We start from the raw sequence: 14388 nt of genomic DNA, 5'->3' as shown, positions 1-14388 counted from the left end.
ATTAATTGGACTTGAAACAAGAATCCTACTTCGGGTAGGATACCTAGAGTCCTAATTGGATTAGGACTGGGAATCCTAGTTGGAGTAGGACTGGGATTCCTACTTGGGATAGGATTCCTAAAATCCTAATGAGATTAGGAGTTTTGAATTAAAATTGGATTCCTACTTGGAGTAGGATTCCTAGAGTCCTAATCGGATTAGGACTTCGGATTCAAATAGAGTCCTAATTGGATTAGGACTAAAATTAAACAAATCCTAATTGGATTAGGATTCCTTAAGTCCTAATTAATTAATAATCTAATGAATCAACATGACTCCTAATTGGATTAGGATTGAAGAGTTCAATTGAGTCATGATTCATCCAAGTCCTAATTGGATTAGGACTAGCATAGTTGAACCCAAAATTGGCTAATCCTAATTAGATTAGGATGAAACCATGAGAGAGGCACCTAATCCTCTTTGGAAGAGGATTAGGTTAACCAACTAAGAGGGGCATCAGCCCCTCTCCAATTGCTTAGGGCGACAAGAAGAGAGAAGGTGGCCGGCGCTCCAAAGAAGGAAGGCTGTCAAGGGCTCCTAACTTGTAGGAGCCCTTGATGCTTATAAAAAGGGACCTAGGGCCGGCGCCCTAGGGGTGAGCTCTCTTCCTCCTCTTGCTGCCGCCACCAGCCCCTCTCCTCTCTTGGTTCAGCCGCAAGCAAAGGGAGAGCAAAGTCCAAGCGTTGGCGTCATCCTCTTCCTCCAATCCTTCTTCCAACGCAAGGAAAAGAAAGAAGGCTGCAGAAGCTGTGTTCTTCTTCCTTGAGTTCCTTCTTCCTCTTCCTCCTCTCAAGCACAATCAAGGGTTGATTGAAAGAGAGGAGATCAGCCATCAAAAGTAGTCTTTGCAAGGGAGCTAGCACCCCGGGAAGACAAGAAAGCTTTGATCGGATCCTGCTTCGTGTGGATACCCGTAGAGGCCGGACGTTTGAACGGCTTCAAGCGAACCCTCTTCCAAAACCACGAATTCAGATTTGCGGTGATCATCTACCCGCGCAAGGTGAAGATTTGATCTTCCTAATAGTTTTAAAAGTTTTAATTCTTACCTAATTACGAAAGGTCTCGAAACAACGTTCATGCGATGAACGTCGAACCCGTGCATGCCGATTCCGCTGCCATCTGAAAATTTTTTGAAATATCAGCGGCATGGGCGGGTTCCCAACAGTGGTATCAGAGCCTAGGCTTCGTAGATTAAGGTAAGAATTAAATATCTAAAGGCATATTAGATCTGAAAATTGAATGATCATGCATGCTGAAAAATTCTGCATGCAGATTTTTCAGGGGTGCTGATTTTTTGCATGCTGATTTTTATGTGATAAAAAGATGATTCTAAATGCATTGTTCATGGGATTACAAAGTTTAGAATCATGATTAGCATGATCAGCGACCTATGTCATGATACAATCAGTTAGTTTTCAGATATGAAAATTATAATTGTTGCATACGGTGATGATCATAGGATTCAAACCCTTTTGGTATCAAATGTAATGACCTGCGATGTGATCTGCGATGTCATGTAATTTTTCAGATGCTTGCATGCATCTTTTTGATGTTTTGAGAGGCCTGCGTGCCTCCTAAAAGGAGATGTAAATTATTTTTATTTTTATTTTACATCTGGTTGTATTTCTGTGATGTGATGTACATCAACGATCAAGTTGAAGCAAAGGCATGAGATGAAAGGTGATCTAAGCGGTTGATGGCGATGGGATCAAGAGTTGATCAAGGATCGAATCAAGGAGGCTTGGAACCAATTCAAGAGTTGAAGACCACTTGATCGATTGATGTGCATGTGCTTGTAATACGATCTAATTAGAATCCATGATCATCACCTAGTTAAAGTTTAGCTTTAATTTGATGCTGCGATTATAACTGCCTGTGATGTGCCGTTTGCATGTGATGTAAATGCGAGTCGGGTAGATAGGTTTACATGTGATGTAGCAAACCCAATTGAGACCTAAATCAAAACCTCCTCAATCAAGTCGAGAGTGAACCGACATGAGCAAGTCATATTAGATTAATTGATCTAATTGGTGTCTAGGAAAGCATGAAAGGTGGTTACTTAATTAGGACCTTACTCTCTGAGTAAGGGGAGCCTCCCACCTGCTTACCTGGCCAATTGTTCGATTACCTCTTATGAAGGGCTCAAGTTGCAAACACTAAGACCTGATTAACCAATATTAAGTCAATAGGTCTTCCACTGTAGTAGAGCTGCTAAGGCCTTTCTGATGTTGATTTGTCTCGGCTGGACACAGTGGTCAAGTTGCATCGGGGGGCTGGACCTCTCTATAGACATGAGATGTTGTAGGGTAAAGGTGGGGTTGGGCACCAATAACTGTTAGGTGAGGACCCAATGACGACTTTATTCCTACGGTTATACGGTGGGTCTGACTTAACTAAGAAATGGGACCAATAACTGTTAGGTGAGGTCTTCATGGCTTAGAGACCAAGTTACACTGCAACATGCTTGAGAAGCATTGTACAAGAGTTGTACACTCATCCATCTATGTGTCACCAATAACTGTTAGGTGAGGTGGCATGTAAATCGGTGGGACCGCAGTACCCACTAGAAACCCTAGTCGTGTGGGATTTCCGTTTTCCTACCAGGGGAGTGTGAGGAATTCGAGAAAATAGGGAGAGTTACATTTGTTCTAAAAGACCTTAGAACAGATTAGGATCAAGTACAAAAGTCTAACTAGAATCTTTACTCTCTGCAGATACAATGTCAGCTTCAAACCCTTTGACCCGTATTCTTGAGACCAACCGACTGACCGGAACCAATTACAAAGACTGGCTTAGAAATCTCAAAATAGTTTTGGACTGTGAGAAGATAGGCTACATACTCGATTCAGATATCCCCACACTACCAGCACGTCCTACTGATGTTCAGCGTGAAATGCATAAAAAGTGGTTGGATGATGACATTAGAGTAAAATGCTATATGATGGCATCCATGTCTAATGAACTCCAATGCCAGCATGAAAATATAAAGACTGCTAGGGACATACTGGCACACCTGCAAGAGTTGTATGGTGAGCAGAGTCGCACAGCTCGTTTTGAAGTGTCCAAGAGGCTTTTCAAAGCGAAGATGCGCGAGGGGCAGTCTGTCCATGATCACGGTCTGACCATGATCAAGGACCTAGAGGAGCTTGAGAAGCTCGGTATGGACATGCACAAGGAATTACAAGTGGATTTGATCCTACAGTCACTTCCTGATTCATTTGGTCAGTTTATAGTAAACTACCACATGAATAAGATTGAATGCACTAAGACTGAACTAATCAACATGTTGGTAACTGCTGAGGGAGCCTTGAAAGGTTCAAGGGGCAATGTCCTTGCTGCTGAGTTGACTTCTGGTTCCAAGAGAAAGTCTACTTGGAAGAAAAAGAAGCCTGCTAAGAAGCAGAAGAAAGACAAGAAGCCAAAGAAGGAAGTTCAAAAGAAAAAGGCTAACGACAAAGGAAAATGTTTCCACTGCAATGTCGAAGGCCACTGGAAGAGAAACTGTCCTTCATACCTCGAGAGCCTGAAGAACAAGAAAGGTGACACACCTTCAGAAGGTATAGACTTGCTCATAATTGAAACTAATCTAACGGTTTCTTCTACTTCTAGTTGGGTTATAGATTCTGGTTCTAGTGCTCATGTGTGCACTACCATGCAGGGTCTAAAGAAAAGTAGAAGGCTGGCGGAAGGTGCGGTAACCCTTAGGGTTGGCAACGGGGCAAAAGTTGCTGCTGTGGCTGTGGGCACCTACCATCTGCGACTACCGTCTGGATTTAGTTTAATACTTAGAGACTGCTATTATGTACCTGTTGCTAGCAGAAATTTGATTTCTGTTTCATGTCTAGCACAGGAAGGTCATGTTTTTACATTTGACAAAGACTGCTGTTCTATTTATTTAAGAAATAAAATAGTCGCACGTGGTTTCATGATCGACAGTCTCTATCATTTACATATGGATGTATCTGTGAATGTTACCGAGCAAGATATGAGTGCCAAAGGATCCAAAAGATCCAGAGATGAGATAAACCAAAGATATTTGTGGCACCTCAGACTTGGCCATATTGGAGAGGATAGGATGAACAAAATGGATAAAGATGGGCTTCTCGGCTCATTGACTTCCGAGTCATATCCAGTTTGCGAGTCCTGTCTTCAAGGAAAAATGGCTAGACTGCCCTTTGTAGGACATGGGGAGAGGACCACTGAAATACTTACCCTAATACATACAGATGTATGTGGCCCATTCGATGTGCTAGCCAGGGGACGTTATTCTTACTTCATTACCTTTACTGATGATTATTCACGGTATGGGTATGTGTATCTTATGAGACACAAGTCTGAATCCTTTGAAAAGTTCAAAGAGTTCAAGAATGAAGTAGAAAAACAAACTGGAAAACCTCTTAAGGCTCTTCGATCAGATCGAGGAGGAGAATACCTTAGTGGGGAATTCCGGGACTATCTCAAAGAAAACGGCATAGTCTCACAATGGACACCTCCGGGTACACCTCAACTCAACGGAGTGTCAGAGAGGAGGAATCGGACCCTATTAGATATGGTCAGGTCCATGATGAGCTTCACTGATTTACCTATGTTCCTTTGGGGAGATGCCTTACTCACAACGATTTATTTGTTGAATAGAGTTCCCTCTAAATCCGTTCCTACCAGACCGTATGAGATATGGCATGGTAAGAAACCAAGTCTGGGTCATCTCAAGATTTGGGGATGTCCGGCCCACGTCAAGAGACTACAGGCGGACAAACTAGAGGCTAGGACCATAAGTGCTCGTTTTATAGGATATCCTAAAGAGTCATTAGGATACAATTTTTACGTCTCAGAGGATCACAATGTGTTTGTGAGCCGTCATGCCATCTTCTTGGAAAATCAGTTTATCCTTGATAGAGGCAGTGGGAGGAAAATTGAGCTTGAAGAGAAAGTCTCTGAAAAGCAACGAGTCATGGATCCTATTGAACCCATTCATACAGAGCCAGTACACGATGTCCCTCGACCACCTCGTAGATCTAGTAGGGTCTCCCATCCTCCCGATAGATACTTAGGTATACTAGAAGAGGATACCGAGGAAATGTTCCTAGTGGGAGATAGGGATCACATACAGGATCTCAAAACCTACGACGAGGCGATATCTGATATCGATTCCGAGAAATGGCTGGAAGCTATGAAGTCAGAGTTAGACTCCATGCATTCCAACCAAGTCTGGACCTTAGTAGATCCACCAGAAGGTATTGTACCTATTGGATGTAAATGGATCTACAAAAGAAAAATAGGTTCGGATGGAGAGGTAGAGACCTATAAGGCAAGGCTTGTGGCGAAAGGGTATAGTCAGCGCGAAGGCATTAACTATCGGAGACTTTTTCACCTGTAGCCATGCTAAAATCCATCCGAACATTGCTTGCCATTGCAGCATTTCATGATTATGAAATCTGGTAGATGGATGTAAAAACTGCTTTCCTGAATGGATACCTTGATGAAGATATCTATATGGAACAGCCTTTGGGTTTCACTTCCAGTGATGGAGATCACAAGGTCTGCAAGCTGCAGAGGTCCATCTATGGACTAAAGCAAGCATCTCGGAGTTGGAACACTCGTTTCGATGACGCAATCAAAACGTTTGATTTCATCAAAAACGAAGAGGAACCGTGTGTTTACAAAAAGGTTAGTGGGAGTGCTGTCGTTTTTCTCGTACTGTACGTAGATGACATTCTCCTGATTGGGAATGATATTCCCATGCTAACCTCGGTCAAGGTCTGGTTGTCAAAAGAATTCTACATGAAATACCTTGGGGAAGCATCCTATATTTTGGGAATAAAGGTCTATAGAGATAGATCTAAAAGGATGCTTGGCCTGTCACAGAAAATGTACATAGGGGAGGTGCTGAAAAGGTTCAGCATGGAAAACTCCAAGAGGGGTCTCTTACCTCTAAGACATGGAATTCATCTCTCCAAGAAGATGTGCCCCAACACATCTGAAGAGATTCAACACATGAGCAAGATTCCCTATGCATCGGCAATAGGAAGCCTCATGAATGCCATGCTGTGTGCACAACCTGATATAGCTCTTGCTGTGAGTGTCACAAGCAGATATCAGTCGGATCCAGGCAAGAAGCACTGGATAGCTGTGAAGAACAGTCTTAAGTACTTGAGAAGAACTAAGGACATGTTCTTGGTCTTTGGGAGAAGATCAGAGTTGAAGGTAGAAAGATGCACACATATTGATGATAGAAAGTCTACATCAGAATATGTGCAATTGTGGTTCAGTAAATTGGAAGAGTTCCAAACAACCGATCATTATAGATTCTACCTTAGAAGCTGAATGTTAAGCCGTATCTAAGGGTGCAGTGGAAACCTTCTGATTAAAAGTTAATTGCAGAATTAGGTGTAATGTCATTAGATGCCATAACACTTTACTGCGATAACATTGGCACCATAGCACTAGCTATGGAGCCATGGTCTCATCAGAAGTCCAAGCACATAGAGCGGCGCTTCCATTTCATACGCGACTATGATGTAGAGGTGCAGAGAGTAGACTCCGCGGATAACGTGGCAGACCCGTTCACTAAGCAGCTGAGTCAGCAAAAGACTGAAGCCCACCTTGAGAAGATGGGCCTAAGATATATGACCAATTGGCTTTAGTGCAAGTGGGAGATTGTTAGATGTATGCCCTAGAAGCCAATTTGGCTGACACATTGTTGATTCTAGGGACATAATTTTGTACTTGACTGTTTATTATTGAATAATTAAAAGGCATCTTTTCATTCATATTATTTATGTGTCTATGAATCGTCCAAGGAATTAATAAGATGATGATACATATTCTCAAGAGTTGAGAATTTGAGCCATGTATCATTGGTGATTAATTTCTAAATGCTCCTGATCAATGGATCATCACGAGGACGGTGATCGATCCGATCAGTGCACAGATCACTTTTCTTCTGGATGGACGAGACTTGAGTCCACAGTGTAGGGACACTGAAGTGATAGTGCAGGTGCTTGTTAGAGAACAAGGGTACTGAGCGTGACCAAGACAAGAAGTCACTTGGATGTCTATCCACTCGTCAGTGACTTGCTTGATGTTGCAATAGTGTGACTGGTCCTTTGACCTGCGGTGCTTCGGCTACTCACAGTGAGGTTATTGTAGTTTGACTGCACACATACATGGTCTCTAGCTATATGGGTCCATGCAGTGTAGATTGGCTGCAGTAAGTTCACTGTAGGAGTAGGGTATGCACCTATAAGGAATCTATCGACCTTGATAGAAGAGGAGTGATCCTATGTGATTTGTTAGACTGAGTTCTAAGACCTTGGCCAGGGCAGTAATATAAAGTGGAGAAAGAGTTTTCCACCATCGAACTCGAGTCGAATAAATCTTGACATATGACAGACGATGGGGTTTGACGAGTTGTCCATGACCTCCGTCCTGTAGGGATCCACGATAGTAGGACTGTATCACACGTTAACTGCACCTAGAGGTTCATCATTCCATTCTGCTGGGTAGCCACTACATGCTGCTAGGTGTCACTGGTGGATGGTGGGACTCATAGGGATTATCTTGATGATCGATAAACCCTAATGAGTTGAGTTGGAATCGTTCCAACCCATTGAAAGGAGTTTTCAATGATATTGAGATAGAGATCACAATATATCTCACTACCAGTCAGAATAGAACCTATGGGGTCACACACACTAGAAGTATTGACCGATCCGATGGTTGAAATCGTGATTAGGAATCACAAGAAATCAATTTGATTGATAAGAAGTTGAAGGAACAAAGGGAATTAATTAATTGGACTTGAAACAAGAATCCTACTTCGGGTAGGATACCTAGAGTCCTAATTGGATTAGGACTGGGAATCCTAGTTGGAGTAGGACTGGGATTCCTACTTGGGATAGGATTTCTAAAATCCTAATGAGATTAGGAGTTTTGAATTAAAATTGGATTCCTACTTGGAGTAGGATTCCTAGAGTCCTAATCGGATTAGGACTTCGGATTCAAATAGAGTCCTAATTGGATTAGGACTAAAATTAAACAAATCCTAATTGGATTAGGATTCCTTAAGTTCTAATTAATTAATAATCTAATGAATCAACATGACTCCTAATTGGATTAGGATTGAAGAGTTCAATTGAGTCATGATTCATCCAAGTCCTAATTGGATTAGGACTAGCATAGTTGAACCCAAAATTGGCTAATCCTAATTAGATTAGGATGAAACCATGAGAGAGGCACCTAATCCTCTTTGGAAGAGGATTAGGTTAACCAACTAAGAGGGGCATCAGCCCCTCTCCAATTGCTTAGGGCGACAAGAAGAGAGAAGGTGGCCGGCGCTCCAAAGAAGGAAGGCTGTCAAGGGCTCCTAACTTGTAGGAGCCCTTGATGCTTATAAAAAGGGACCTAGGGCCGGCGCCCTAGGGGTGAGCTCTCTTCCTCCTCTTGCTGCCGCCACCAGCCCCTCTCCTCTCTTGGTTCAGCCGCAAGCAAAGGGAGAGCAAAGTCCAAGCGTTGGCGTCATCCTCTTCCTCCAATCCTTCTTCCAACGCAAGGAAAAGAAAGAAGGCTGCAGAAGCTGTGTTCTTCTTCCTTGAGTTCCTTCTTCCTCTTCCTCCTCTCAAGCACAATCAAGGGTTGATTGAAAGAGAGGAGATCAGCCATCAAAAGTAGTCTTTGCAAGGGAGCTAGCACCCCGGGAAGACAAGAAAGCTTTGATCGGATCCTGCTTCGTGTGGATACCCGTAGAGGCCGGACGTTTGAACGGCTTCAAGCGAACCCTCTTCCAAAACCACGAATTCAGATTTGCGGTGATCATCTACCCGCGCAAGGTGAAGATTTGATCTTCCTAATAGTTTTAAAAGTTTTAATTCTTACCTAATTACGAAAGGTCTCGAAACAACGTTTATACGATGAACGTCGAACCCGTGCATGCCGATTCCGCTGCCATCTGAAAAATTTTTGAAATATCAGCGGCATGGGCGGGTTCCCAACAATAATTGCATTTGTGGGGTGGTCCATTTTACCACCAACACTACCCCCCGACTTCCGAGTTCGAGCTGCTTTTTGGCTCGGACGAAGGAAGTAGTCCAGTCGTCGATCATCCTGTAATATAGCCAAATATGTATAGAGATGTACGTGCCAAGTAGGGTGTACCTCTCATGCAGTTGGAGTTAAGTGCTCCAGGTTGACTCAGCGGCCTTCTTTGGCCTTGTCTGTTGGCGATCAAGCCGAAATCGAGCCGAGCTCAATAGTCGATGGAGATCGAGCCGAGCTTGATTAGTCGATGGAGATCGAGCCGAGCCCGATTAGTCGATGGAGATCGAGCCGAGCCCGATTAGTCGATGGAGATCGAGCCGAGCCCGATTAGTCGATGGAGATCGAGCCGAGCCCGATTAGTCGATGGAGATCGAGCCGAGCTCGATTAGTCGATGGAGATCCTGAAAATAGATAAAATATTGAAGTTATTTGAAGCCAAAGTGGCGTCCTGTACCTTTTGGAGATATTTTGATGGCTCTCGAGCTTCGAAGTCCCTCAGGACTTGGTTCAGCACCGGCCTTCTTTGGCTCGATTTTCTAGGAGGTGTTCTGCGCTCGGGTTTTTGAGCTCGGTCTGCATGAGCTCGGCCTGTATGAGCTCGGCGGGGGCTTCAGTGATGGCGATGCTCTGAAGGGGAGCAACGTCGCGGGCGCCGTCCCAAGGACTTACGCCCATGAGGAGGGAGTACATGCTGGTTTCTTGCTTGCTGCCGGAAGACAGAAGACTTGGAAGGATAATGGGATTTAATGGGGCTGTACCCTTTGTCACAGAGGCTTACAATCCCATTTTAAAGCTCCATAACTCCTTCTCCAGACCTCAGCTTTTATTTCTCTTTCCCCCCAACTCGTTGACGTGAGACTTGGACGACTACTTCTCACTAGTTGCCCCCACATACGTCGTTGCGGCGGGAGCCATGCCTGATTCGAGATGGCTCGGAAGTCGGGAGAAGGTTTCTTCCTCTGCTTAACATGATCCCGTGGAGGCGGCACAGGAGGGGCCTCCACTTGTTGCAGGCTTTGGGCTGCAATGGCTAGCGCTTGGACTTGCTGCACTAGCGCATCGAAGTGCTCGAGTTGGACTTGTGGAACTTGATCTACCGGAGATCTTGGTGGCGAATTCTGGACTGAGCGTTTGGGACTTGGAGCATGATGCTGAGAGGCGTTAAAGACTCCTCTGCTCCTTAGTTTCATGGCCGCAACTCGGGCCCTTCCTCTAGCGCCAACTGTTGCTGGAAATTGGACCCGGGGGCGGCCGTCGGCTGAGGAGGAGGAGCTCCGGCGAACACTGGCGGGCGGCGATCCGTCGGCGAGCGGCGTCCTCCGTGGGGGGCCTGCAAAAAGCCGGTGGCCGGGGTTTCCGGCGCCGGCCCTCCGATGCTTAAGTCAGAGGGGGGCTTAATTGTGGAGAAGGAGAGGGACTGTCTTTCCAAGTCCGAAGCCTCCCTTGGGAGGAAGAAGCCTCCAGCCCCCTTTTTAGAGGGAGAAGCTCCCCTTTTATAGGAAGAGTAGCAGGGTTGCCTGTGATGTGACTGGGCGAATTAATGGGTTACCGTCACGATTGGACGTGGGCGTGTGAAGTAATGAGTTGCCGTGGATGGCCCGTTCCCATCATGGGAGGAGGTTGCGTGCAGCAAGAGCTTGCTTGTGGCGCGCAGTGCAGTACATTCTTGGAAATGGTGAGGCGTTGACAGTCGTAGCAGGGTATGGTCCTTGATTGATATGTCATGGCGTGGCCGGCAAGTAAAGCATGGTGCGGTGAGGCTGCTGCAGGGCATGGCCGCAGCATATAAACGACGAGGTTGGCCTTCTGAGATCAGCTCAGCCTTCTGTGCTCGGCCTGCTGTGCTCGGCCTTCTGGATGAGCTCGGCCTGGATGAGCTCGGCAGCCTGGATGAGCTCAGCCTGGATGAGCTCGGCAGCTTCCTGTGCACGGCCGGGGCTTCGGTGATGGCGACGCTCTGAAGGAGAGCAACGTCACGAGCGCCGTTGTAAGGACTTACACCCATGAGGAGGGAGTACATAACTCTCCTTCTCCAGACCTCAGCTTTTATTTCTCTTTTCCTCCAACTCGTTGATGTGAGACTTGGGCTACTACTTCTCACTAGTTGCCCCCACATACGTCGTTGCGGCGGGAGCCATGCCTGATTCGAGATGGCTCGGAAGTCGGGAGAAGGTTTCTTCCTCTGCTTAACATGATCCCGTGGAGGCGGCACAGGAGGGGCCTCCACTTGTTGCAGGCTTTGGGCTGCAATGGCTAGCGCTTGGACTTGCTGCACTAGCGCATCGAAGTGCTCGAGTTGGACTTGTGGAACTTGATCTACCGGAGATCTTGGTGGCGAATTCTGGACTGAGCGTTTGGGACTTGGAGCATGATGCTGAGAGGCGTTAAAGACTCCTCTGCTCCTTAGTTTCATGGCCGCAACTCGGACCCTTCCTCTAGCGCCAACTGTTGCTGGAAATTGGACCCGGGGGCGGCCGTCGGCTGAGGAGGAGGAGCTCCGGCGAACATTAGCGGGCGGCGATCCGTCGGCGAGCGGCATCCTCCGTGGGGGGCCTGCAAAAAGCCGGTGGCCGGGGTTTCCGGCGCCGGCCCTCCGATGCTTAAGTCAGAGGGGGGCTTAATTTTGGAGAAGGAGAGGGACTGTATTTCCAAGTCCGAAGCCTCCCTTGGGAGGAAGAAGCCTCCAGCCCCCTTTTTAGAGGGAGAAGCTCCCCTTTTATAGGAAGAGTAGCAGGGTTACCTGTGATATGACTGGGCGAATTAATGGGTTACCGTCACGATTGGACGTGGGCGTGTGAAGTAATGAGTTGTCGTGGATGGCCTGTTCCCATCATGGGAGGAGGTTGCGTGCAGCAAGAGCTTGCTTGTGGCGCGCAGTGCAATACATTCTTGGGAATGGTGAGGCGTTGACAGTCGTAGCAGGGTATGGTCCTTGATTGATATGTCATGGCGTGGCCGGCAAGTAAAGCATGGTGCGGTGAGGCTACTACAGGGCATGGCCGCAGCATATAAACGACGAGGTTGGCCTTCTGAGATCAGCTCAGCCTTCTGTGCTCGGCCTGCTGTGCTCGGCCTTCTGGTCTCGGCCTTCTGTGCTCGGCCTTCTGTGCTCGACCTGCTGTGCTCGGCTCTCTGGTCTCGGCCTTCTGGTCTCGGCCTTCTGTGCTCGGCCTGCTGTGCTCGGCTCTCTGGTCTCGGCCTTCTGGTCTCGGCCTTCGGCTCTCTGGTCTCGGCCTTCTGTGCTCGGCCTTCTGTGCTCGGCCTGCTGTGCTCGGCTCTCTGGTCTCGGCCTTCTGGTCTCGGCCTTCTGTGCTCGGCCTTCTGTGCTCGGCCTGCTGTGCTCGGCTCTCTGGTCTCGGCCTTCTGGTCTCGGCCTTCTGTGCTCGGCCTGCTGTGCTCGGCTCGGCCTATGAGCTCGAGAGCGGAAGAGCCCGAGCACTTGGATGAACTCGAGAGCGGAAGAGCCCGAGCACTCGGATGAGCTCGAGAGCGGAAGAGCCCGATCACTTAGATGAGCTCGAGAGCGGAAGAGCCCGAACACTTGGATGAGCTTGAGAGCGGAAGAGCCCGATCACTTGGATGAGCTCGAGAGCGGAAGAGCCCGAGCACTCGGATGAGCTTGAGAGCGGAAGAGCCCGATCACTCGGATGAGCTCGAGAGCCGAAGAGCCCGAGCACTCGGATGAGCTCGAGAGTAGATGAGCCCGAGCACTCGGATGAGCTCGGCCTGGATGAGCTCGATCTTGCTGACGGATTTGGGTGCTATAATTGCATTTGTGGGGTGGTCCATTTTACCACCAACATATACCATGTGATCTAATCCGCATCTGACCTGAGTTGGACCTAACCTCAATCAATCCAATGCATGTTTAACAAGATAATCATGAAAAAAATACCATTTACTTTTAGGAAATTGGTAAGACGCAGTTGGTCACGAGCTTGCCAAGATGCAACGAAGTCAAGATAAGCTGAAGTGGGAGAATCTAGCTAGGATTTTTGAGACAGAACTCGATGAGATCGTGAAAGATGTGAAAGAGAAAGTGGTACGAACACCAGTACCAGATCAACCGGTCGCCACAGGATCCAGCCAGCTCCGTTGGTCCCAGCCGATTCAGCCAGCCTAATTTTATTTTAGATTGATTTATTTTAGTTGGATTTATTTTATGTTGATTGGATTTATTTGCATGTTGTCATTTGGGTTTATTTGCATATTATCATTTTAGGATCTTTTTGGAATTGTTTTATTTATAGGGATTTATTTGTTATTTTGTGACCCTATATATATGGGTTCATCCTCATGTTTAGGGTTTTAATGAACAATAAATGAAAACTAGTCTCTTTTCTTCTTCCCCTTCCTCTCTTCTCTTCTTCTTTCCTCTCTTCTTCTTCCCCCTTCCTTCTCCTTCCTGCAGTTGTCCTGCATCAAAAAGTTAGTGAAAATAAATTCTTCTAATATTATGCCTATCCGTGACACGTGCGATTGATGTGCTCTGTTTATAAGAAAGATGCATTTAGTGGACGCCTATAGTCATTGATATGTATTCCAATTAATTTGACTTCATGGGCACCAATACAAGGGAGTGGTGATGATTGAAACTATGAGATGTGCGGTTTGCTTTAGATAGTAGGGATTAATATGGGATGACATTTTTTTTAATATTATGTGGATGTAATTATTAGTCGACTTAATGGCATATTCATGATTCCTATGCTCCATACAATATATTAAACAAAATGTTAGAAGGAAGATGATTCTCCATCAGGGTTGGAATTGGGCCAGGCTGGCTAGGCCACAGACCTGCCGAGCTTGGCACAAACTCTTGTGAGCTTCCGGCAGGCCTTAGATCCAAAATTTCTTTTCCAATTGCAACCTAAGCCGAGCCCAAGCTTGGGCCAAGGATCAATCGAGCCTAACCAAATAAGCTTGTTTGATTAAAAAGGCTGGGCCTAACCCCGATTAGCTCGACTGATCCGAAATTCTTTAACCTAATTGGCCAATTTGAGCCAAGATTGGGCCAAGCTCCAAGCTCAGGCTTCGGGCCAGAAATCAACCTCGGACTTCGGGCCATGCCTAAATTAAGCCGAGCATCAACCCCAGCCCCAAACTTTATTTGGGTCCTATGTTTTAGCCTAAAACTGAACCAACCAAACTCAAGCCTAGCCCCAGGCCTGACCTGAAGCCGGCTATGTAAGCACGGACCATTTCCAACCCTACTTCCCTGTACTCCAACTCACCATGTCACAGTAAATGTATATATAAATTGTTATAATTGAAATTTAAAAGAATTAATTATTATTATTAATACTAATTAGT

This window comes from Phoenix dactylifera, chromosome 11, assembly GCF_009389715.1.
Source record: "Phoenix dactylifera cultivar Barhee BC4 chromosome 11, palm_55x_up_171113_PBpolish2nd_filt_p, whole genome shotgun sequence".
Classification (NCBI taxonomy): Eukaryota; Viridiplantae; Streptophyta; class Magnoliopsida; order Arecales; family Arecaceae; genus Phoenix; species Phoenix dactylifera.
Note: the sequence above shows the minus strand (reverse complement) of the source record.